The 13,599-nt window shown below is 45.7% G+C and overlaps 1 long non-coding RNA gene and 1 pseudogene across 1 annotated transcript; both read left to right on the top strand.

Annotated features, from left to right (window-relative positions):
* Positions 1 to 615: 615 nt before the first annotated feature.
* LOC127491948 (U2 spliceosomal RNA) lies at positions 616 to 705 on the top strand (annotated as a pseudogene).
* A 308-nt stretch (positions 706 to 1,013) lies between these two features.
* LOC138849005 (uncharacterized) lies at positions 1,014 to 6,528 on the top strand. Its single transcript, XR_011387307.1, has 2 exons — positions 1,014 to 1,439; positions 6,281 to 6,528. It is a non-coding gene; the product is annotated as an uncharacterized lncRNA (long non-coding RNA).
* The last annotated feature ends 7,071 nt before the right edge of the window (positions 6,529 to 13,599 follow it).

A 13,599-nucleotide genomic window follows, 5' to 3' on the forward strand; every position in this document is an offset into this window, starting at 1 on the left:
GAACTTACAGATGTCAGTTTCGTACTACATAGCTCTGAAGCATCTAGAGGATGAAACTAAAATAAGAAAGAACATTTCTAAAATAGATGGTGGTAGTTGTCTTTTCCCTGAGCAAATATAGGTTGCTTCAAATATAGGTCTGCAGAAATATGGAACGGACAGATGAGTTTATTTTGGTGCAAAAAATTTTTGAAATTTTTTCTTACTACACATTTTCCCTGAAATTTTTTTTAAGAGCTCTGCCCTTTGCAGCTTACATTCTAAGCCCACATGGTGAGTTCATGGCCTTCTAGATACTAACATACACTGTGTATGTAAATAATGCTACCCTGGGCAGGCGCTGTGGTGCAACGGGTTCAGCCGCTGGGTAGGATGCTTGCATCCCATATTACAGTGCCAGGTTCGAGTCCTGCCTGCTCTGTGCTTTCATTGCAACTTCCTGGGAGGCAGCAGATGGCCCAAGTACTTGTGTTCCTGAAACCCACGTGGAAAACCTGGATGGAGGTTCTGGCTCCTGGCTTTGGCTCAGCCTGTTCCAGGGACAGTGAACCAGAGGATGGAAGAGGAATTCTCCCTGCTGCCCTAAAACTCTGCCTTTCAAATAAATAAATAATAATCTCTTCTCAGCCTTTTGGCTAAGATCAAGAGTTGTGTCTGTTCTTAACAAATAAATAAATAAATCTGTTTTAAAGATTGCTACCCAGATGGTTGCTTGATATATATGAGGCCAATAAGACTGACATATTTCTTACAAAAAAGTACTCGAGACTATTCCAATCCACATCTAATGACACGGAGTCTCAGAGAAGAAAGCAACTTTCTCATAGCCATGCAGCAAATAAGCGGCAGCGATGGGACTCTGACCCAAGCCGTCTGGCTCCAAAGGCCTTGCTCTGAACACACCGTGAGAATACAGGCACTCCTAAAGCTTATAATTAACTTTTTCGTTTCCTTCGGAGGCTCCGGGTTTGTTATCAAGCAGGCAGGAAGCAGGCGGACTTCAAGGGCCACTTGAAGTAAAATGACACCCCGTTTGCAGTGACAGCTCCAACTCTGCCCAGGAGGGAGCTGAGGGCGGCAGCGCCGTTGGGAATGGCGCTGGGGAGCGTGCCCTTCCTGCGCTTCCAGCCTGACGGGCACAGGGCTGGCTACCCCGGTCACGGTGTGCCGCAGGCCGTGCTGATGGGGACTGAGGCCGGCAGCGAGGTGGCTGCACACCGCCTCTGCCCAGCCTGGCGCCGGTCCAGCTACTCCACTGCTCCAGGCCCCTCGTCGCCTGGCTGTCGCTCTGCTGCCCTCTGCGGTGACCGCAGGGAGTGAGGGCCCGGGAAAACAGACGCGCTCTGTCCTGCCTGGAACTGTGAACGCAGGAAGAGGCCGACGTGGAGACCCTTCTACCTAAGGGTGGTGGTAGCCTGGGACGCAGCCCTCCATCTACAGTAAGTGAACCCAGGGCTCCAGGGACTTTCTTAATCAAAGTAGGATCAAGTAACATTTAGATGTCATACTTTGGAACCAGCGCTGTGGGGAAAGGGTGAAAAGGTTACCTGCAGCGCCAGCATCCCATTTGGGCACCATGGAGTGGCACCTGGCTGCTCCACTTCCATCCAGCTCCCTGCTGAGCACCTGGGAAAGCAATGGAAAGGTGGTCCAAGCCCTTGGGCCCCTACACCCACATGGGAGATCGAAAGGAAGCTCCTGGCTCCTGGCATCTGCCTGGCAGGGCCATTTGGAGAGTATACCAGCAGATGAAGGGTCTCTCTCTCTCTCTCTTTCTCTCTTTGTCTTTCCTTCTCTCTGTGTGTAACTTTATCTTTCAAATAAATAAAATCTTAAAAACAAAACACAAAAAACAAGGGTGTAATACTTGAGGATCCGTTTGATGAACTTGAGGCCTTGTTTAGGAGAGGCAGGCATCATAGTGGCTGAGCATGGGGCTTTGGGGTTTGATGCTTAGGTTCTGATGGTGATTCCAGCACTTCCAATCGCCTTGGCCTATCTGGGTCTTCACTTTCCCATCTGTAAAATAGAATGATAACCTGACAATTTTTAGCTTCTTGACTAATTTCTTCTTCACTTTCTAAGCTTTCAGATGCAGATGCCAAAAGTTAGATTGGCTCTGAATTCACTTTTATTCAAATACTTTAAAAATCTCTTTTAAATAGTTACTGAAAAATTAACATATAGTATATATTTCTCTAATCTGTAGGTGCCCTGGTCTACTTGTGCTATTATAATAAAATATTTGAGCCTGGGTAAATTTTAAAAAAATAAAATAAAATGGGATGATAATGGTACCTAGCTCAATAACCTGTTCTAAAATTTAAACATACAGAGAAATATACGACACTTCAAACAGTGCCTGGCCTATAGTGATTATTCAAAAAGTGTTAAATACTCTTGTAATTATTACTTGGGCATTGTCATCATCACTGAATGATGGGCCCCTTTGTTCATAAAGCCTGAAGGTGTTGTGAAGACTCAAGCGCTCTGTGGCAGTGGAAACAGCAAGTCTCACCACTCAGTTGGAAAATGGTGAGAACAGCCAGTAGGTGGCTGGTTGCAGCCATCTATGGGAACAAGCCTGCCCACAGCTAGGGGAATAGTGACGAGCTGGTTTTTCTTGACAACATTTGGACTGAGTGACACAGGAAAATCACAGTTTCCTGCTACAGTGAAGAAGTAAATGGAACCAAATGTTTTAAGTTTAGCACAACTTGCGCGTACGTGACTTAGATAGGGTTATTTCTTAGAATAAGGCAAAATAATTTCTTCATGGGCAAAATCAGATTCACAACCATGAATAAAAATAGATAAAAGGGGGACAGCATTGTGGTGCAGTGGGTTAAGCTGCCATCTGTGATGCCGGCATCCCATATGAGCACTGGTTTGAGTTCCAGCCATTGCAATTCCAATCAAGCTCTGTGCTGATGTTCCTGGGAAAGCAATGGAAAGTGGCCCAAGTACTTGGGCCCTGGACACCCACGTGAGAGACCCAAAATGAATTTCCTGGCTCTCAGATTTAACCTGGCCCATCCCTGGATGTTGTGGCCATCTGGGGAGAAAACCAACAGAAGGAAAACATATCTCTCTCTCTCTCTCTCTCTCTCTCTCTCTCTCTCTCCCCCTCTCCCCCCCTCTCTGGGTCACTCTGCATTTAAATAAATAAGCAAATATTTTTAAAAAAATCTTTTAAAAGACACTAGGTTAGAGAAAATAAATAGCCATAAAAATCCATCTCTAAAAGAACCTTTCCTTTAAAAAAAAAAAAAGGTAGATGATAAAACCACAAAACCACATACTTTCTAAATAGTGACAATGGTGAACTTATAGTGAAAACCTGAAGGGTACTAAGTTAAGGTGAGCAAAGCAAAAAACAATAAAAGGGAACCTGGGTAATGACTAGAGAGAATCAGACAAGAGCCCGTGAGAGTCTTGTAATTGCAGTTCCAAGGTTTTGGCTTTGTTAGGAAAATGGTGCAGTCTTATCTATGGCGCAGGCCTAGGCTCTAGCCCCTGCAGCCCTTGCTGGAAGCCAGGTGGCCACATGGCCCAACCACCAGTATCAAGCTCCACCCCCATCCTAATGGGATTCGCTGCTCCTGCTTCCCTGCCCACCCTCCAGCAAAGTTTTAAAAGGACCTGTTCCTGAACAAGTGGCTCCCTCTTGTCTTCTCTTCTCTCATCTCCTCCTCTCTCTTCTCTCTCTCTCGTCTCGCTCACTCTTGCTCACTCAATCTTCTCTCTGCTCTCTCTCGGCTCCTCTCTCCTCTCACTCTCCTCTTCTCCTCTCCCTCCTCCCCTCTCTCCTCTCTCTCTTACTCTCTTTTTCCTTCTTTGCCCCTTCCCTCCAGTCTGCTGGGTTTTCCCCTTAAACCCTTTCCCTTACTACAGTGTTTGAGGCGTTTTGTGATGATCTTACAGACGTTCCCTCACCTCTTCTCTCATGTATAGGTAGTCTTTTAATACGTATCACATGCTTTACCTTTGCTTTGTATTTTACTTTGCAGTTCACTGGGGACAGGAGTTTTTAAGGCTTTATAGAATTTCTAGCTATAACTGCAGTGATATATGGAATTACAAAATAAGACTGAAGATAATCTAACCAAATGAATTATTATTTACCTTGGACTCTCCAGTTCTCCACAATTATAGAAAGTCTGGTCTTTGAGATAAGTTAGAGATGGATAATGTTACAAAGGGAAAAATGGAAAAGATTGTGGTTGATTTTTGAATGTTAGGGAGAAGACAAGGCAGTAAGAAATGACACCAAGGTTTGGGGCCTAGGTGATAAATGAATGGTTATGTTTCCTAGAGTGATTAAGGAGGTGAGTGGAAGGGAAGGAGAGCTGTGTATTGCAAAGGAGGATTACAAAAACAAGTTTGAGCCTGATAGAATATATTAAGGGAAAATAGCAGCATCCAGCATTTTCAGAATATCCTGATATCCCTGGCCTACTTCTATTTGGGAGAGGGTCCCACTCATTCTCACTTTATGAGACTATAACTTTTTATTATTCATTTTACTGTTTGTCATTTATTGAGTTGTTTCTACCCAGTGTGTTTACAACTCACATAAAATACTGAACACATTCAAATATACAGAAACAAGGCTGGGAAATGCAACTTGCCCAGCGAAAATGTCATTAGTGTCTGGTGACAGCTGCATACTGTAAAACAATTGGAATTGCCTCAGATGGAAGGCAGATGAAAAACAAGGGAAATGAGTATCTCGATGCCTTGATGGAAAGTTTTTTTTTAAGAGGAGGTGGTTTTAAATGGGCCATCAGGGAAGGAGGATAAGTTGTCCAACTGAGAAACGAGACAATCCATCAAGAACAGAATGCAGAGCAGAAAAAAGTCAAGTTCTCATGGGAACAGGATATAAAATTGATGACAATAGGCCATGGTAGAGGATGAAGAGCAACATAACAATGTGTATGATGTATTATTTGCATAAACACCAAAGAACTTGGCACCATCTATATTTTCCACATCACAATCATAAACCAGGAAGTAAGGGATAAAGGGATTTCAAGCAGCCAAAACCGGGATTGGAATATTCAGCTTTACTCCAGGGAGTCCTCAGGTCCTCACTTTAGAAGTAATACCAGTAAGCTTGGCTATCTGTTTTTCCAAATTCAACCACTTAAAATGAGATGTGGAGTCAGGATTTGCATGCTATCTGCTGTAATAGCTCCCACTATTGCTGGATGAGAGCCCTGTATGAAGCACTGTTCCAGATTCCATCCAGACTCATTCACCACCATGGCAGCCTGAGAGGCAGGAAGTGGACTTACTTCCATTTTATAGATGAGGAAATTGAAACATAGCAGGGTTTTCAAAGTATTTCAGAGTACACAGCTGATTAAATGGTAATGTCAGGATGTGAACCCAGCGCAATCAGGGTCCTACGTCATTAACAAGCAGACCAACTTTTTGGAAATGTATAGAAGGGCTTTTAAAATGCAAATTTCTGGGTTTTACCCTCAGAATATCAAATCTTGTAGGTCTGGGCTGGGGCAAAAGATCACATTCTGACAAGCCCCTAGGTGTATTAGTTCACTACAGCTGCTGCTGCTGCTGCTGCTTCTTCTTGTTTTTAAGATTTATTTATTTGAGAGGCAGAGTCACAGATAGCGAAAGGCAGAGAGAGAGAGGTCTCCCATCCGCTGGTTCACTCCCCTGATGACAGCAACCGCCGGAGCTGCGTCGATCCAAAGCCAGAAGCCAAGAGCTTCTTCCAGGTATCACACATGGGATGCAAGGGCCCAGATAGTTGGACCATCTTCCACTGCTTTCCTAGGCACACCAGCAGAGAGCTGGACTGGAAGTGGAAATTGTACTCAATTTGTACTCTATTGCTCAAATTGTAATGCGATTTACAACCTACAAACTATTTCTAGATTTTTCCATGTAGTATTTTTAGACTCTTGTTGACTATGAGTAACTGAAATCTTGGAAAGCAAATCTATGCATGGGGGACTACTGTATCATTTTCCTGTGGGTCCTGCAGAAACCGACAACTGGATTACAAGTTGTTGTGGTTTGTCATCACCTGGTTTAGACCAATAGATTAAGGTTATATAGATGGCAACACTGTGAGAAATTGCTGAAAGTTATGTGAAAACTGTCTGTATGCTTTTATTGTATAATCTTGGTTTGTTAAGATCTCTTGGAGGGGCCGGTGCCGTGGCATAGCGGGTAAAGCCGCCACCTGCAGTGCTGGCATCCCATATGGGCGCCGGTTTGAGTCCCAGCTGCTCCACTTCCCATTCAGCTCTCTGCTATGGCCTGGGAAAGCAGTAGAAGATGGCCCCTGCACCTGCATGAGAGACCCAGAAGAATTTCCTGGCTCCTGGCTTCGGATTGGCACAGCTCTGTCCATTACAGCCAATTGGGAAGTGAACCAGTGCATGGAAGACATCTCTCTCTCTCTCTCTCACCCTCTCTCTCTCTCTCTCTCCCTCTCCTCTCTCTTTGTAACTCTGACTTTCAAGTAAATAAATAAATAACTCTTTAAAAAAAGAGATATTTTTTAACTTTATTGTGTCCCTTTAAGTCTATCAGCTCTTACATTGGCACCATGATCTTTTAATCCAATGGGGCTTTACATTTTATTTTGAAAAATTTTAAAATGTATTTATTTGAGAGGCAGAGTTACAGAGAGAGAGAGATGGAAAGACAGAGAGGAAGAGAGAGGGAGAGACAGAGAGAGAGGTCTTCCATCCATTGGTTCACTCCCTAAATGGCCACAAGGGCTCAAGGACTTGGAATAATCTTTCACTGATTTCCCAGGCACATTAGCAGGGAGCTGGATTGGAAGTAGAGCAGTTGGGACTTGAACCGTTGCCCATATGGCCACAGGCAGAGGCTTAACCTAGTACACCACAGTGCTGGCCCTTACAGCTTCATCCGTAGCAAGGCATCACACACTGAATGGCTTAACCAGCAGTAATTTATTTTCTCACAATCCTGGAAACTAAAAGTCCAAAACCAAGATTTTGTTTTTTTTTTCTAAGGCCTCTCTCTTGGGCTTGTAGATAGCTGCCTTCTCCTTGTCTTCATGAAGTCTTCCCTCTGTGTGTTTTGTCTAATTTCATATTCTATTAAGGACACCAGTCATATTGGATTGGAGCCCTCCCCAATTATCTCATTTTACCTCAATTACCTCTTCCAAGACCCTATCTCCAGGTATTGAACACATGGATTGGGAAGGTAGAGATGGAAGACTGGGGGAGACACCACATTTCAACCCATAACACGGTGCTAATGTTGATATTGTAGGCCTGGAGACCACAACTGAGAACCACTGGACTAAGCACTATCATGTACTGGGGACTATCCTGGGCGTTTTTATGTTTGTTTTCTCATTTCAATTATTATGTCACTTAATCCTTATACAAGTAAAATACTATAATTCTCATTTTCTTGAGAGAACTGAGGATCCAAGACATTAAGTGAGTTTTCTGAACTTGTGCAGCCAATGCAATGGACACTGTTGGCTGTCTACTCAGTGCCCAGTCTCCCTTTCCCCCTTACTAACAGAACTTGATTTTGTTTATGTTCCCCCCTACCATGCATCCATGTGTTTCAGTGGAGACAACACCCCCATGTCACCCCTGAAATCCTGTTGCATACCTGGTTAGTATGTTGATCCCATTTCTCTTGCCAATAAATTGTTCAAACATAGGCATGTAGTCCTTCCTGACCAAAGAGGCATCACAGAAAGCTTGCTGCATGGATCTGGTGGAAGGATTTCCATGTTTAAGAAAGGGGCAGACGCAGGTAGGGAGTCTCTCCCCTTCTCTGACGTTTTTGTGACTGGATGTGATGCCTGAATCAATGGAAATCATTTTTCTACCAACTGACAATGAAGCCTATAGAGCTGAAAGAAGGGAAGGGCTGCGTGGTCCGTGATGTCTTTGCTGAAAGTCTGCATTAGTCAAACCTGGATTCTCCCTGGTTTCAAATTTCCTACCCACATAAGCAGTGTATTCCTTTACTTTTTGAAGCGACTGAGTCAGGGTTTTTCTTCCTCACAGCCAAAGGCATTCTATTTGATTCAGCTGGTAGGAAAGTTATGATTTAAATTAATGCTGACAAGAAAGAAGTAATAGCTATATTCAGTGTGATGGCAAGGCTGGAGCCAGAATGCATTTGCAATACAAAAACTCAAAAACCTTGGCCACTTACAACAGGGTAAATATAATTCCTTTTATGTGAGTTATCCAGACTAGTCAAATCAAGAAAACAGAAAGGAGAATGATGATGGGAGAGACTGGGAAAAGGAGAAATGAGTTATTGTTACATGGTATCTTAGTCTCTGTTCTGAAGCTATAACAAAATACTTGAGGCTTGTTGCTTTATAAAGAAAGGAGGTCTCTTTGGTTCCTGATTTTGGTAGGTGTGAAGTCCAAACAGCACAGCGTCTGCCATCTGGCTATATCTCAATATAGCAGAGAAGTGGAAGTGGAACATTCCAAAGGGGCATGTGTCGCTCCCCCTCTTCGTGGAGGAGCAACACAGGACCCTGCGCTGTTCTTTCGTCTGCTCGGCCCTCCCCGGGTTTGCTGCTGGTTCTTCCCGGGTTGGCTACTATCCCTTCCACCTCCGTGGAAGGGCAGTTCCCCCTGGCCGCATTCCCCACTTCCGCAGGGGAGCGGCACACCGTCGGCCGGCTCTTCTCGGGGGCTGCACGGGTGTTCCCTCAGCTAGATGTTCCCCATAGATGTTCCTGGTGCATGCCGTCTCTCTCCTCCTTTATAGTCCTCCTCCGCCAATCCCAACTCGGCTGCCCACACGCCGAGTACGCTGCTCTCCTCCAATCAGGAGCAAGTCCTACAGTTAATTGGTTGAACTGGAGGCAGCTGTGCGGAAGCTGTTTACTTCTCTCCCAGCGCCATATTGTGGGAGAGCAGATGCATAGAATAAGTCTTAATTCCAGTAACAGTCTAGTCCGAGCTGCTCCCCACAGATCCCCCTTTCTTTTTATTTTTTTGGCGTTGATACGCGCCTGTCTTCGGTGTCCCACAGCACACACTCTGCTCTACTTGCTAGAGTTGCCACAGGCTCTTACAAGTCCTATCCATCAGGCAAACCGAATCCGGGTCCTCTCTTCGCCATGTTGTGAGGAGGTTTTTAGGCGCTGATGCGTGCCTGTGTTCGGTGCCCTGCAGCGCATGCTCTGGTCGAGCCTGCAGGGGCTTACAAGCTCTATCAGGCAAACCGAATCCAAGCCTTCTCATTGCCGTATTGTGGGGGAGACTTATTAGTGTTGGTTCGTGCCTATCTTCGGTGACCTGCAGCTCATACTCTGGTCGAGCTTTGCTGGCGCTTACCGCCTTAAATCAGGCAGACCGAATCCAAGCCTCCTAATTGTTGCATTGTGGGGAAGCTTTACTGATGTTAATTCGTGCCTGTCTTCGGTGACCTGCGGCTAGCCGCCCAGGTGCTCATCGCCTCACTAATCGGGCAGACCGAATCCAAGCCTTCTAATTGGCATGTTGAGGGGAGGCCTTATTTTTCTCTATTTCTCTATCTCCGGGCATTCCTACCTCTCCCATTTCACTTCTATCTGCCAACATTCCCATTTCTCTCACTCCACTTCCAAACTTCTGTTTCTCTTATCCCCGCGGCTTTCCGGCACCTCGCCCCGCCGGCGGGTTCCCGGCTCTGCGCCGCTTCAGCCCGCGCGCCTCTCTCATCTGCGCAGCTTCCCGGCTTTGCGCGGCTCGGCTTCGCGCGCTCCGCGGTCTCCACGCTTAACCCTTTCGCGTCTGAACCACGGCCTACGCCAGCGTTCCCTATCTATTCACGCCCCGTGCTCTCTCTGCACGCGGCGGCTTCCGCGAGTAACACAGCGTAGCTTGCGTCTCCACCACTAGCATTCAATCCAAGTCCCCCGGGCTAGCCTGGCGAATTCAACCCAGCGTACGTCTCCGCCCCACGATTTGGCTTCCCGTCCTTTGCTCCCCGGGCTAATCAGACGGATCCCAACCTGGCTCACGTTTCAGCTTCTGGTTTCAACTTTTCGCCCCCTATTCCCGGGCTAACTTGAGAACCCCAAAGTGGCTTCCGTTTCCGCCTCGGCCTGCCCCCCGCGGCTTCAATTTCCCTAACATTTTTCTCTACCCGGTATGTTTCCCCAAGCTTTCCTCCAACGATATTCCTCCCTCATTTCTCCTGGCCTCTCCCCACAGTCTGCGTCCGAGTCTGTCTGTTCTAGCTTTCACTTTCGCTTTCGACCTTAGAGATTTCTCCCAGCTTCCCCCCGTAGTCCGTATCCGAGTCTATGCCTAGGCTTTCAATAGCTTCTTCCGGCTCCTTTTTCGTCCGGCTTTTCCCTAGGCTGTTTGCTAGTCTCTCCCTCCGATATTTTCCCTAGGCTGTTTGCTAGTTTCTCTCTCCGATATTTTCCCAGTTCTTCCCGTTTCTTCCCTCCTAGGTTTCCTATCCGTCCTAAGTTTCCTATCCGTCCTAGGTTTTCTATCCGAGTCAGGTTTCCTATCCGAGTCACGGCACCACTATGTCGCTCCCCCTCTTCGTGGAGGAGCAACACAAAACCCTGCCTAGGCTTCATATCCGAGTCACGGCACCATTATGTCGCTCCCCCTCTTCATGGAGGAACGACACAGGACCCTGCGCTGTTCTTTCGTCTGCTCGGCCCTCCCCGGGTTTGCTGCTGGTTCTTCCCGGGTTGGCTACTATCCCTTCCACCTCCGTGGAAGGGCAGTTCCCCCTGGCCGCATTCCCCACTTCCGCAGGGGAGCGGCACACCGTCGGCCGGCTCTTCTCGGGGGCTGCACGGGTGTTCCCTCAGCTAGATGTTCCCCATAGATGTTCCTGGTGCATGCCGTCTCTCTCCTCCTTTATAGTCCTCCTCTGCCAATCCCAACTCGGCTGCCCACACGCCGAGTACGCTGCTCTCCTCCAATCAGGAGCAAGTCCTACAGTTAATTGGTTGAACTGGAGGCAGCTGTGCGGAAGCTGTTTACTTCTCTCCCAGCGCCATATTGTGGGAGAGCAGATGCATAGAATAAGTCTTAATTCCAGTAACAGTCTAGTCCGAGCTGCTCCCCACAGGCATGTGTGTGAGTAAGGGAACATGAGAATGGGGAGGGACCAAGCTTACTCTTTCATAAAAACTGCTCTCATGGGAACTAATCTGGTCCCGTGAGAACTATATTAATCCCTTTTGAGAGTGGTGCCCCATGATCTAATCACTTTTCATTGGGCCCCTGCACCTCAACACCATTATATTGAAGACCAAGATTTGAACACATGAACTTTTCAGGTACAAACCAGATATAAACCAAAGCACATGAGTATGGACTTTCACTTTTGCAAGATGATAAAGCTCTAGAGATTTGCTATACAATAATGGGAATATAGTCAATATTTTTGAACCATACATTTACAAAGTTTAAGAAAATAAATTTTATGTGTTTTTTTAACCACAATTTGTTTAAAAGGCTTGGCAAAATGAAGTCATTCAGGATAGAGACAAAGAAACCTATGACTTCAGACACCTTGAAGACTTTACTAGTCATTTTTGTAGAGCACTGGCCTCTTTGTTCTTCCACTTTAACACCTTTGCACTTACTATATCTCTGCCTGGGATGCTCTCCTCCATCCTACCCTGGCCCCCAGATTCACTCATGGTCACAACTCTCACTGCATTCAACTCTTCAAATGTCAATTTCTCAATGAGGGCCCCCCTGACCACTGTATTGATGTTGCAACTCATTGTCCCTCCACCCAGCACTTTTCCATTCCCTTTACCTCGATCTATTTTTTCTTTCTTTGTTATTATCACTAATGTTATATAACCTGTTTCATTTATTATTTATTTTCTTCCTCCATCCTCTAAAGTTCCACAAGGACAAGGATCCTTTGAAAAAGTCTATCTTTGCTTTCATTTATTTGAAAGGCAGAGATACAGAGAATAACCGACAAACAGAAAGATCTTCCATTCACTGCTTCATTCCGCAAATACCTGCAACAGCCAAGGCTGGGCCAGAAGCTTCAGACTCAATCTGGGTCTCTTTCATGGGTGTCAGGAACCTAGGTACTTAAGCTGTTACCACTGCCTCCCAGAGCGCACCTTGGGAGGAAGCTGAAATTGGAAGTGGAGCTGGAATTTGAATCCAAGTACTCCAATAAGGGATGCCACAAGCATCCTAACCACTGTACCAAATGCCTATCCTGAGAACAAGGATCCTTATCTACTTTGTTCTTTCATATATCCCAAATGCCCAGACTAATGCCTGGCATAGTCAGCTCTCAATGAACACTTGTTGAAAGAATCAGTGAGTGTTAGTGTTTGTTATGGTAACTACAAATTATCTACTAGAAAGTTCATATATACAAAAAGTGACTTCTGTGCTAAAATGGCAAATCTAATTTTGTTCCCACCCCTAATGCCATAAACTATAATCAAGACAACGGGAGAACAGGAGACAACATTCCCCAAATGTGGGATGCTAGAAAGAAACAAGTGAGTGGTAACCTATCTCACAGATATGACACCTGAGAAATGACCTAATTTGTGCTACAGAAACCTCAAAAGACTCAGGACAAGCAGCACCAAGTACCTCTGGAAATGAAGGTGAGGAGTGAGTGTTCTTAAGAAGGAATATTCAGGGAAATGCATATGAGAGGACTGAGCCCTGATTCTTCCCTAATCCACCCTTTTGGCAAAGATTGTCTCCCACCCCAAAAAGATGTCAGGAAAGGGTACAAGCATGGGTCCTTGACTTCAGGAACTGGGTACTGTACCAAACCTAGAGAGATTCAGTAACCACATGCAAATTGCTGCTAGGTATTCCCACAGGACATTGGTAGTCAGACCTTTATTCTTCAGGCAGAAAATCAGATGAGTTTTTTGCCGAACAACCTACTAGCCAAAAGGAAAAGATCTACAGGTACCAACGTCTGGGGCAGCCCATCAGATGAGCCAAGCAGATCATGGTACAGTGAAACTCAAACTTGACAAACCCTATGCAAGGGCTCGGAGCTTCTAATCAGCTTTTCGGTCCCCTCTTTTTTTTTTTATAATTGTTGATCAAACACTATTTTATTTATTTATTTACTTATTTGACAGGCAGAGTGGACAGTGAGAGAGAGAGAGAGACAGAGAGCAAGGTCTTCCTTTTCCGTTGGTTCACCCCCCAATGGCTGCTGCACCAGCTGGTCCCCTTTCTAATGCAAGCAGACTATTAGAGATCCACAGAGAGCTGTGGTAGGTCTCTAATACAGAAGACAGAGAAGAAAAACAAAAAACTAAACAAATACAAACAATTTGTAAGGAATTGGCTATGTAGGTAGAACATTTTTAAAAAAGATTCATTTATTATTTATTTGAAAGACAGAGTTACAGCGAGAAAAGGAGAGGCAGCAAGAGAGAGAGAGAGAGATCTTCCATCTGCTGGTTCACTCCCCAGATGGCTGTAATGGCCATGGCTGGGCCAGGCCAGAGACAGGAGCCACGAGCTTCATCCAGGTCTCCCATGTGGGTGGCAAGGGCCCAGGTATTTCTGCTGCTTTCTCAGGTGAATTAGCAGCAAACTGGATCAGAAGTGGGGCATGGCCGGCCCC

This window comes from Oryctolagus cuniculus, chromosome 3, assembly GCF_964237555.1.
Source record: "Oryctolagus cuniculus chromosome 3, mOryCun1.1, whole genome shotgun sequence".
Lineage (NCBI taxonomy): Eukaryota > Metazoa > Chordata > Mammalia > Lagomorpha > Leporidae > Oryctolagus > Oryctolagus cuniculus.